Source organism: Eriocheir sinensis, unplaced genomic scaffold, assembly GCF_024679095.1.
Source record: "Eriocheir sinensis breed Jianghai 21 unplaced genomic scaffold, ASM2467909v1 Scaffold67, whole genome shotgun sequence".
NCBI lineage: Eukaryota > Metazoa > Arthropoda > Malacostraca > Decapoda > Varunidae > Eriocheir > Eriocheir sinensis.
The window spans coordinates 970,559-982,742 of NW_026112020.1; positions in this window are offsets into that span (position 1 = coordinate 970,559).

Sequence of the window (12,184 nt, forward strand, 5' to 3'; positions counted from 1 at the left end):
GATTATTTATCAGTCAGTGTTCCTTTCCAGTCATTCCTATGCTCCTCAATATATCCATTAGGTCCACATGTCTAACTTTGTCAAAAGCTTTCTCATAGTCGATAAAGCAAACATACAGATTTCTTTGCTTCTCTATTACTCTTTCAGTCAACGTTCTCAACATAAATATTGCGTCGCTTGTTCCTCTTCCTTTATCAAATCCGCACTGTTCCTCTGATACTTCCCGACGTATTTTCCCTCTTAATCGCTTCAGTATCAATATGATTTTTGTGATTTGGCTCATAATGCTGATCGTCCGGTGTTTCTCACAATCAAGTGTTCCACTTATTTTTGGAATTGCTATGAACACAGATTTGCACATTTGTTCTGCTATGTGTCCCGACTGGTAAGTCTTGTTAGCAATATCGATAACTTTCTTTACTGCCATATCTCCAAGAGCTTGTAACATTTCAATTGCAATTCCGTCACTTTCTGTTGCCTTTCCTCTCTTCATACCGTTCATTGCCCACCTCACTTCATCTTCTAGAATATTCAGGCCTTCACTTTCTTCTATCGCTTCCTCTATCTCTGGTCTGTCGTCACTGAACAATTCCCCTATGTATTCATTCCATCTGTTTCCGACCTCCTCATCTCCCATCACTACTGTTCCCTCTTTTTTTTTTTCACAGCACTTCCTTTGTTCCACTTCCGCTTCTGTGTCATTTCCTTTATCTTCCCATATCTTGAGTGTTGATGAGTTCTGCATAGTTCTTCTACCTCTTCACACTGTTCATTAAGCCATTATTCCTTCTTTCTATTGCATTCTTGGTGTATCTCTATATTCTTAATTCTATATTGCATATCATCTCGTCCCTTTAACCGTCTCCGTTCATCCATCATGTCCAAAATTTCCTCCGTCATCCATGGTTTCTTCTTTCTTCGCCTCTTAACTGGTATGGCCTCTTGCATCCCCTACTGTATTGCCTCTGCTAAGATGTTCCACTGTTCCTCCGCTCCGTCATTATCTGCTTCTAGCAAAGCAAATCTATTGTGAACTTCAACCGCATATCTCTCTGTCACTCTCGCATCTTTCCCCAGTAATTCAATATTTTTTTCTGGGTATATAATTTGGCTTTTTTAGATGCTTAAGCTTGAGTCTAATGGTCGCTACCAATGGCACATGGTCACTGTTGACATCAGCACCTTGAAAAGTTCTTGCTTGTGTAACTGCATTCCGTTATCGTTCATTAATTGTAATGTAGTCTATTTGATTTTTCACTACTTCTCCGGGTGACTTCCACGTCCACAAATGTCTGTTATGATGTCTGAACCAGGTATTAACCACTAGGTGTGCTTTCTCCAAGCACCATTCAACGAGTCTCTGTCCTCTATTATTCCTTTCTCCAAGGCCGAAAGATCCTACCACCTGGCCTACTCTGCCCTGTCCTACTTTGGCGTTCAAATCTCCCATTATGATATTGATTTCATGGCTCTTACATTGGCTCAATACATCGTCGATACTATCATAAAACTGGTCGATTTCTTCCTCGTCAGCATCACTCGTTGGTGCATAGACCTGTATGACATTGATGTCCATTGGTTTTCCATGTAGCCTTACCAATATTATTCTGTCTGTTACTGCCCAATAACCTTTAAGACTATCTGCTACCTCTCTCTCCAAGAGTACTCCAACTCCCCTCTCGTGTCTATCTCCTCCCGAGTAGATGAATTTACTATTTTCATACTGCATTTCTCCTCTTCCTATCCATCTCACTTCACTGACTCCCAATATATTTATCTTCAATCTTTCCATCTCTTGATGCACATTATCAAGCTTTCCTGCTTGATGCATTGTTCGCACATTCCATGTTGCAATTTTCCAACTTTTTCTTTGTTTTTTTTGCAGTCGCTTGATGACGGACAGGATTCGCCTGCCGCACGCGAGCTTCCCGACCGGACGCGACAACAGCTATCTGAGGACCACTGCTCCCGTTAACGTCGTTGTCTTTATTCATTGTTCTCGCCTTGTCCATGGTTATAGTAGGATGGATACGTAGTGAGGGCGCCATTCCTCTTCTACGGTGACTGGCCGATGACCGTGTTTGTGCCCGGCCATATATCATTCCAAATAACCAACTCAATTATCAGTGCATTTTTGCCGCTGTGGCCACGATGGGGAGGGAGGAGGAGGGAAAGTGGAGGGAGTTGGGCTGGCGCTAAAGAAAGTTCATACAAACGACTCGTTAACAGAAATCCGGACATGGAATCCATTGAGCAGGTTATGGGTTCCTTCCTCCTCTCCTTAATGTTGACCTTTTCTTTTCCTTGTTCATTGCTTGTGTCTTTACCTATATTTTTTCTATGTGCCTCCTCCCTTTCCATACTTCTGCAGTCCTTTTCTTCTCGCACCGTCTTTCTGTGAACAGTTAGCAGACAAGCGTCGGTACACAGCTCGTCGTAACTGTTTAATATAATGGACTGCGTTGTTCCTTGAGGCAGGCAGGGAGGGCACGGATTCTTTCCTGCCTCGGGGCGCGCAAGTCGGCAAACGGGACGCAGGACTCTTATATCTATCCAGAGTGGCAGATGCTCTCTTTAAAAATAATAGGTACACACACGAGGCATGGTGAGGAGGGCGAAGGTGAAAGAGTAGAAAGTGTGTGTAATGGAGAAGGAGGAAGGGACTGAAAGAAAGAGGGCAGGAGATAAGAGGAAGGGGATAGGTATACACTGCATTTTTTGTGTGTGAGATGAAAAACGAGGAGATTCCAAGAAAGAAGACCGCGGGATGAGATGAAGGTAATGGCTACGAGGCAGTTTTTACGGGGTGGTAGGTGCTCACTTACAAAAAATGGTGCTAGGTACACGTCAGATTTTAACAGGACGCACGAACGCCACACAATCAGAGTGACGAGGCCGTGTCAACATGACGAGACCGACAGCTGCCTCGACGGGCCCGGCTGTTGGCAGACTGACGCAGGAACACCTCGGGGCCCCGACAAGGGTACACAGCGCCGATAAAAAGTTAACTCGCCCGTTAAGTGTATTATCTGAGGTATTAATTACTTGACTTTCTTCCAGTGCTGTTCTTTCTGGAGTGTTTGTCTGTAGCGGCAACATCCCTACCGTCACACTCCTAACACGGCATCGCTTCTTTCGTTGCTAAGTGTTTTACGTGTGACATTAATAACTTGACAATTTTCTCTAAGGCACAGTTTTCCGCTGAGTCTGTCCACGGCGGCACACTCAACACACTCAACACAGCGACGCACCTCTCACCCAAGAAACCTCACCGCGTTAAAACCTTTTTTTTTTCTTTAGACAAGTATATGTTTTGAAGCACTGATGATAATTCTATATTCTTTGGGTCTTAACAGGAATAACCAGAAGCACCCACGTAATACCGTATATCATGATCGCCGCCTCAGACGCCCCCCCCCCCCCCCCCTGCCCCTGCACCCCTGTCGGGAGCAGTTAATTCAATCATTTTTCTCTCCTCAACAACTCCCGTCTCCACACAACCACTAATGGCAGCCTCGAAACACGATAATTTGAAAATTATAACTCCTACAAATATGATAAAAAGTGGTCTCGAAAGTAGACGGTAAACGGAGGAGGAGGAGGAGGAGGAGGAGGAGGAAACATGGAAACATGGAAACATGGAGATGCAGGCAACAGAAAGCCTATTGGCTCATTACGAGGTCGCCCGCTTGGGTGATTTAATCTGCTCGACCACTACTTGGGGCTTGGTGAGCAGATGAAAGCACCTCGATATTGAGGAGCAGATGGAAGCCCCTCGTTAATCAGTTTACTCCCGACGCAGCGAAATGACGGTCGATTCTATATTTGAAGGAGTTGATGGTATTCGCATTTACTACTTCTGAGGGAAGATTGTTCCAGTGGCGGATGACTCGGTTTGAAAAGAAACTCCTTCCAATGTATGCGTTACATCGACTCGACTGAATGGGTAAACCGTTATTTCTAGTTCTTGAGTTGGTTTGCAGTTCAAAGAATTTAGAGTAATCGACGTTATTGAACTTTTTTAGATACTTGAAGACTTGAATCATATCCCCTCGTAGGCGTCTTTTCTCCAATGTAAAGAGATTGAGTCGCTTGAGTCGTTCCTCGTACGGTTGAGCCCTGAAGGTTGGAATCATCTTTGTGGCGCGTCGTTGAATCCTTTCCAGTAGAGCAATGTCCTTTCTGTAATTGGGAGACCAGAACTGCACTGCATACTCGAGGTGCGGTCTTACCATGGAATTATACAAGGAGAGCATCACGTCTGGTGTTTTACACTCGAAGTTCCTCGCTATGAACCCGAGCATAATGTTGGCCTCGTTGTATGCTTTTTTACAGTGATTCGCGTGTTTCAGGTCACTGCTGATAGTGACTCCAAGATCCTTTTCCTCCTGCATCGCTTGCAGAGGTCTCCCATTCATGATGTGTGTATGGTTACTATTTTGGGACCCAATGTGCATGACTTTGCATTTGTCGACATTAAAAGACATCTGCCATTTTTCCGACCATTCGATAATGTGATTGAGGTCTTTCTGAATGATTTCGCAGTCGGTCTTTGTGAGCGCATCTCCACCCACCTTGGTGTCATCTGCAAATTTCGATATTGTGGATTTCAGTCCTGATTCTAGGTCATTGATATATATGATAAAGAGGATGGGTCCCAGCACTGACCCTTGAGGCACTCCACTAGTGACTGGAAGCCAATCGGAAGGCTGTCCATTGAGTAGTACTCGTTGTTTTCTGTCGGTGAGCCGATCTCTTATCCACGCGATCAGAATGGCTCCGATGCCCGCCGAGTGCAGTTTCTTAAGGAGTCGCTCATGCGGTACCTTGTCGAAGGCTTTCTGAAAGTCCAGGTATATAACATCACTGGGAATGTGGGCATCCCAGTTCTTATATATACCTTGGAAGAAGTCTAATAAATTCGTTAAGCAGGAGCGCTTGTTTCTGAAGCCATGCTGGGTGTCGGAGACTATATTATTGTTTTCTAGAAACTTAACAAGTTTATCTCTAATAATCTTTTCGAGTATTTTTCCTGCCACTGATGTCAAACTTATGGGCCTGTAGTTTAATGCAACGCTTTTGTCTCCTTTTTTGAAAATCGGTGTTACGTTCGCCATCTTCCAGTCTTCCGGGACCTTGTTTAGTTGGACTGACCGGTTGAATATGTTAGTGAGGGGTTGAAGTATTTGTTGTTTAAGCTCTTTTAATAACCGCGGGGACAAACTGTCGGGTCCCGTTGACTTGTTCGTGTCGAGTTTGTCCAAGTACTTTTTTACTTCTTGGTCGCATATTGAGTCAATTTCCAGCGGCGTGATCTCACTCGGCGGGTCAGGACCCTCGGGAATGGTTTCGATGTCCTCGACTGTGAATACGGATGCGAAGTTACTATTGAGGATTTTGGCCATCTGTTTACTGTCCTGAGTTACAGATCCAGTCTCGTCTGGCAGGGGACCAATATTGGATTTTACTTTCGTTTTCGATCTTATGTACGTGAATAATTTCTTGGAGTTAGTTTTGATTTCGCGCGCTATTTGCTTCTCATAGTTGCGTTTGCTACTCCGAATAAGGCTGCGACAAGCTCTGAGGGTGTTGTGGTACTGTGTGCTGGGTTCGGCCGTAGCATTCTCTTTCATCAAATTATAATTCCTTTTTTTTAGGTTTACTGCCCTTTTTATCTCCCTGGTCATCCACGGTGGATCTACGGCCCCATTTACTCGCCTGGATTTCGTAGGCACTGTAGCCTTCTCTACTTGCAACAGCTTATCTTTGAAGACGTTCCACGTGTTGTCGATTGTATTGTCGGTGATGCCAAGTTGGTCCCAGGTCGTAGGGGGAAGCAGCGCACGGGCTAAGTTGAAATTTCCTTTTTTGTAATCTGGTATCACTGACGGATTATCTACGAGTTTGTGACATATATTGATATTAAAACGGATTAAGTGGTGATCGCACCCATTAAGTTTCTCACCAACTGTACAGTCGCGAATGAGGTCGGGGTCGCTTACTAATACCAGATCCAGCAGACTGTTTTCTCTTGTTGGTTGAGTTACAACCTGAGTGAAGAACGAATCCTCCACCATTTCTATAAGCCTGTTACCCTCTTGATCTCCAGTCATCAGTCCCCAGTCAATGTTAGGGCAGTTAAAGTCACCAATTATAATTGCTTCCTTGCTTTGTGTTACAGAGTGAATTTCTTCGTAGAGGGCAGTGTCATCGGCTGCCTGTTGTTTCGGAGGCCTGTATACGGTTGCAAGTGTTAGTTTCTTGTTATTTGCGGTTATTTCCACGTAGACAGAATCGTATTTCTCTGCGTCCTGTTTGTCTATTTTTATGGCAGGGAGTGGCTTTCGATTTTTTTGAATTTGTTTTAAATGAAAATGATCAAATGAATGTAAACCTCAATATTCTCTACATTGGTTTCAAACACATGTTGGAGTAGTCTTGAATCATATTCTATCATGATAAGTAGCCTGGTTGGCTGTTTGAGCCAGTCTTAAGACTGACCATCCACAGCCAGCCAGCCACTGGCGAGCACCACACCACAACTCTGTCTAGTCTCTTAACAGTCTAACCAGATCACATCACGTTTTAGACAAGTCCTCACTGAAATTCCACAAAGAAAAATGACAGCAGCTTCAAATGAAAGTATCAGAAAACCCTGTGGATCCATGAATGTATGTGAAGTGATTCTTTGAAAAATAGGGGTATATGTTTCAAATATCTCCTTTATTGCTACTTCCTATAGATGATGATTTTCGTCCCTTTTAATAGCTATTCTTTAGTTCACTTTAGTGTTTTGAGGGGCCAAAGACTACCCACATGCTGTCTTCATCATTGCCCATCAACCAGACTCCAGCGAATCTCTCTAAAGAGATCAAGTGAAGCTCGGGGAGGCGGAGGGGGGGTAGGGGATTGGTCAAGCAAGATTGCGGCAATATAAAACAGTTGCCTGCGTCACCAATTGGCTGGGACCAACCAAAATAGTAAAGATGGGGGCATACGCTCCAGCTGAGCGTGGCCGCAATGCTTATCTCCGTAACAATGGCCCTTGAGCTATTGGAGGGAGGAGCCCATCACCCCGTGACACAGGGTCAGCGTGACATCCAGGTTACCACAGTTTACCTTCCCCAGGTTTGCCCAGGTACCCATTTATCGACCAGCCCGCAAGAGAAGATGAGCAGCTGGGTGAGCTTCATGCTGACTGCCCAGGTTGGGATTCGAACTCACTCTCAGGCTCAGTGCTAGGAAATCAGAAGGTACCATGTGCTGCAGAGTGGCTTGGAGGTGTTATAGCTATGCTATTGAAAGGCTTGACTGCACTAATCTGACCCTGTAGGAGGGAGAAGCTTTAGGAAGGTGGCACTCTCAGGATCAGTGCTAGGGAATCAGGAGGTGGCATATGCTGCAGAGAGGTTTGGAGATGTTATAGCTATGCTAGTGAAAGACTGGACTGCACTAATCAGACCCTGTAGGAAGGTGAAGGTGTAGGAAGGTGGAACTCTCTGGCTCAGTGCTAAGGAAACGGAAGGTGTCATGTGCTGCAGAGGCTTAGAGGTGTTATAACTATGTCAGCGAAAGGCTGGACTACGTAGATTAGGTAGATTAAGGTGTAGGAAGGTGGAACTCTCTGGCTCAGTGCTAAGGAAACGGAAGGTGTCATGTGCTGCAGAGAGGCTTAGAGGTGTTATAACTATATCAGCGAAAGGCTGGACTACACTAATCTGACCCTGTAGGTAGGTTAAGGTGTAGGAAGGTGACATTATCTCTCTCAGTGCTAGGGAATCAGAAGGTGTCATGTGCTGCAGAGAGGCATGGAGGTGTTACAAATATGCTAGTGAAGGCTCGACTGCACTATTCTGACCCTGTAGGAAGGTGTCACTCTCTGGCTCAGTGCTAGGGAATCAGAAGGTGTCATGTACTGCAGAGAAGATTCGAGGTGTGAGGTAGTGAAATGCTGGACTGACTAATCTGACCCAGTAGGAAGGTGAGGTGTAGGATGGTGGCACTCTCAAGCTTTGTGCTTGGGATTTATGAGGTGTCATGTGCTGCAGAGAGCCTTAGAGTTGTTATAATTATGCTGGACAACACTCATCTGGCTCTCTAGGTAGGTGGCACCCTCTGTCTCAGTTTTATGGAATTAGAAGGTGTCTTGTGCTGCAGAGAGGCTTGGAGGTGTTATATCCATGCTAGTGAAAGGCTGGATTGCACTAGTCTGACCCTGGAGGAAGGTGAAGGTGTAGGAAGGTGGCACTCACAAGCTCAGTGCTAGGAAATCAGGTGTCATGTGCTGCAGAGAGGCGTGGAAATGTTTTAACTATGCTAGTGAAAGGCTGAACTGCACTTATCTGTCCATGTGGAAATGTGAAGGTGTAGGAACGTGGCACTCTCAAGTTCTGTGCTTGGGAATCAAAAGGTGCCATTTGCTGCAGAGAGGCTTGGTGGTGTTATAACTAAACTAGTGAAAGGCAAAACTGCACTAATCTGACCCTGTAAGAAGGTGAAGGTGTAGTAAGGTGGCACTCTCAAGCTTTATGGTAGGGAATCAGAAGGAGTCATATGCTGTAGAGAGGCCTGGAGGTGTTATAAATATTCTAATGAAAGGCTGGACTGCACTAATCTGGCCCTGTAGGACGGTGCTGCAGTAGGAAGGTGGCACTCTCTGGCTCATTGCAAGGAAATCCGGTGTCATGAGCTTCAGAGAGCATTTGAGTTGTTATAACTATGCTAGTGAAAGGCTGGACTACACTCATATGGCACTGTTGGTAGGTGGCACTCTCTGGCTCAGTGTTAAGGAATCAGGTGTCATGTGCTGCAGAGAGTATTGGAGGTGTTATACCTATGCTAGTGAAAGGCTGGACTGCACAAATCTAACTCTGTAGGAAGGAGAAGGTTGAGGAAGGTGTCACTCTCAAGCTCAGTGCTAGGGAATTAGAAGGTGTCATGTGCTGCTGAGAGGCTTGGAGGTGTTATAACTATGCTAATGAAAGGCTCGACTACACTAATCTGACCCTTTTGGAAAGTGGCACTCTCTGGTTCTGTGCAAGGGAATCAGAAGGTGTCATGTGCTGCAGAGAGGCTTGGATGTGTTATAACTATGCATGTGAAAGGATGTACAGCACTAATCTGACCCAATAGGAAGGTGGCACTCTCAAGCTCTGTGCTAGGGAATCAGAAGGTGGCATGTGCTGCAGAGAGGCTTGGAGGTGTTATAACTATGCATGTGAAAGGCTGGATTGATCTAATCTAATTTGTCCCTGAAGGAAGGTGAAGGTGTAGGAAGATGGCACTCTCTGGCTCAGTGCTAGGGAATCAGAAGGTCGTATGTGGTGCAGAGAGGATTGGAGGTGTTTTAACTATTCTAGTGAAAGGCTCTACTCCACTAATCTGACCCTGTAGGAAGGGGGCACTTTCTGGCTCAGTGCTTAGGAATCAGAAGCTGTCATGTGCTGCATACAGGTTTGTAGGTGTTATAACTATGCTTATGAAAGGCTGAACTGCACTAATATGACAGTGTGGGAAGGTGAAAGTGTAGGATGGTGGCACGCTCAGGCTCTGTGCTAGGGAATCAGAAGGTGTCATGTGCTGCAGAGCGGCTTGGAGGTGTTATAACTAATTTTTTTACAACAAATGAGACAGCTCAAGGGCACAATAAGAAGTAAACAACAATAAAAAAAAGCCCGCTACTCGCTTCTCACAAAAAAAAAAAAAGAATCCAAAGAGGTGGCCAAAAGAGAGGTCAATTTCTGGAGGAGATGTTTTCAAGTCGTAGGCAGGAGGACATACATAAGAAGTAGGATTGTTCCAGAGTTTACCCGCGTGAGGGATGAAAGAGTGAAGATGCTGGTTAACTCTTGCATAAGGGTCTTGGACAGTATAGGGATGACCATGAGTAGAAAATCGTGTGCAGCGGGGCCGCGGGAGGAGGGGAGGCATGCAGTTAGCAAGTTCAGAAGAGCAGTCAGCATGAAAATATCGATAGAAGATAGAGAGGCAACATTGCGGCGGAAATTAAGAGGTAGAAGACTATCAGTATGAGGAGGAGAGCTGAAGAGACGAGGAGCCTTAAGCCCCTATTACACGTATCCGGTTTCCTACGGCGCCGTCGGTCGCGACGCTAGCGTATGTTCACCGCGGCGTGCGTAGCAAATCATCTGTATGAACGCTCACCGCGGCCGGATGAACTGAACTTGAACCTTCGCTAAAGTTGTACACGGCCAACCTTCAAACAACACGCTAAGAGCAATAAGCAACGAGATTGTCGTCGTCGAGAAGGGTCACTCCTCCACCCTCCACCACAGTTGACCCACTTGCCACCAGCCGTTCAAATATCATGTAATAACTGCTAGTACGCCGTAATTTTTTTCCGCCGTGAATGAGTTAGCCAGTTGGCGAGGGCTAAGGATACGAAGGCAATAGGGAATTAGACTCCACTCTGTCCAAGAGAGCTGTGTGAGTAGAGCTCCCCCACACATGAGATGCTTACTCTATACGAGGGCGGACAATGCCACTGTATATGGATAGCAAGTGTGCGGGGGAGAATAACTGGCGGAGACGATACAGAACGCCCAACTTTGAGGAAGCTGATTTAGTGAGAGACGAGATGTGAAGTTTTCAGTTAAGATTTTGAGTTAAGGATAGACCGAGGATGTTTGGTGTTGAAGATGGTGACAGCAGAGTGTTGTCGAATAATCGGGGGTAAGGGTGTTTGGAAGATTGCGTCGAGTTGATAGGTGGAGAAATTGTGTTTTTGATGCATTATAGAGGCGGTGGCTGAGCGATAGCGAGACGGCCCCGCGTTTAGGAAGACACGAGTTCAATCCCCGACTAATGCCACCAAGCTGGGATTTTTCAGCCGCCGCCGAGTGGCTTAAAACTACCCACATGCTGTCCAGAAGACCACCTATCAACCCGGACTCTAGATTCTAGGATTAAAGATGAGCTCCGGGAGGGCAGCATGAGCCAATGCAAGATGGCGCCACTAAAAACACTCGCCTGTGCCAGAACGGGCTGGGCCGACCATCAGGACCCACTGGGAAGAAGCCTTGGACCGACCATCAGGATCCAGCAGGAAGAAGCCTACCGGCGCAATAGGCTGCGACGTAAAAAAAAAAAAAAAAAGTGCACAAGGATCCTTTTACCCCACTCGGAAATGATAGTAAGGTCTGAGGTTAAGCTTTCTGCAGCCTCCAGCTTGGAGTCATGTAATTCCTGTTAAGAGAGTCTTCTATTGAAAGAAGTTGAATAATGCAGAGTGGAGTCATCAGCATATGAGTGGATAGGACAGCTTGTTATGGAAAGAAGATCATTGAAGAATAACAGGAAGAGAGTGGGTGATAGAACAGAGCCCTGTGGAACACCAATGTTAATAAGTTCCTGAGAAGAACAGTGACCGTCTACCACCGCAGAGAGAGAACGGCCAGAAAGTAGACTGGAGATGAAGGAACAGAGAGAAGGATAGAATCCGAAAGAAGTCAGTTTAGAAAGCAAAGACTTGTGCAAGACTCTATCGAATGCTTTCGATATGTCTAGCACAACATAGAAAGTTTCACCGAAACGGCTAAGAAAAGATGACCAAGAATCAATTAAGAGAGCAAGAAGATCGTCAGTAGAACGCCCCATGTGGAACCCATACTGGCGGTCAGATAGAAGGTTAAAAATGGAAAGGGTCTTTTGAATCTTCCGGTTAAGGAATGATTCAAAAGCTTTAGATAGACAGGAAAGTAAAGCTATAAGGCGGTAGTTAGAGGGATTGGAACGGTCACCCTTTCTACCCACAGGCTGTGCGAAGGCGTACTTCCAACAGGAAGGAAAGGTAGATGTTGATAGGCAGAGGCGAGAGACTTTGACCAGGCAGGGCATCAGCACGGGAGTACTGTTTTTAAGAAAAATAGGAGGCACTCTATCAGGTCCAAAAGCCTTCTGAGAGTTGAGGTCAGAGAGGGCATAGAAAACATCATTCCTAAGAATCATAATAACAGGCATAAAGGAATAGGAGGGGGGATGAGTAAGAGGAGTATGTCCAAAATCACCCGGAGTGGAGTTGTTACAGAAAGTTTGAGCGAAGGGTTCAGCCTTAGTGAAAGAAGAGACGGCAGTGCTGCCGTCTGGGTTAAGAGGAGGCGGGAAAGAGGAGGAATTGAAATTGGAGCAAGGTGTTGACATTTGCTAAGGGTAAAGGAGTTTTTGG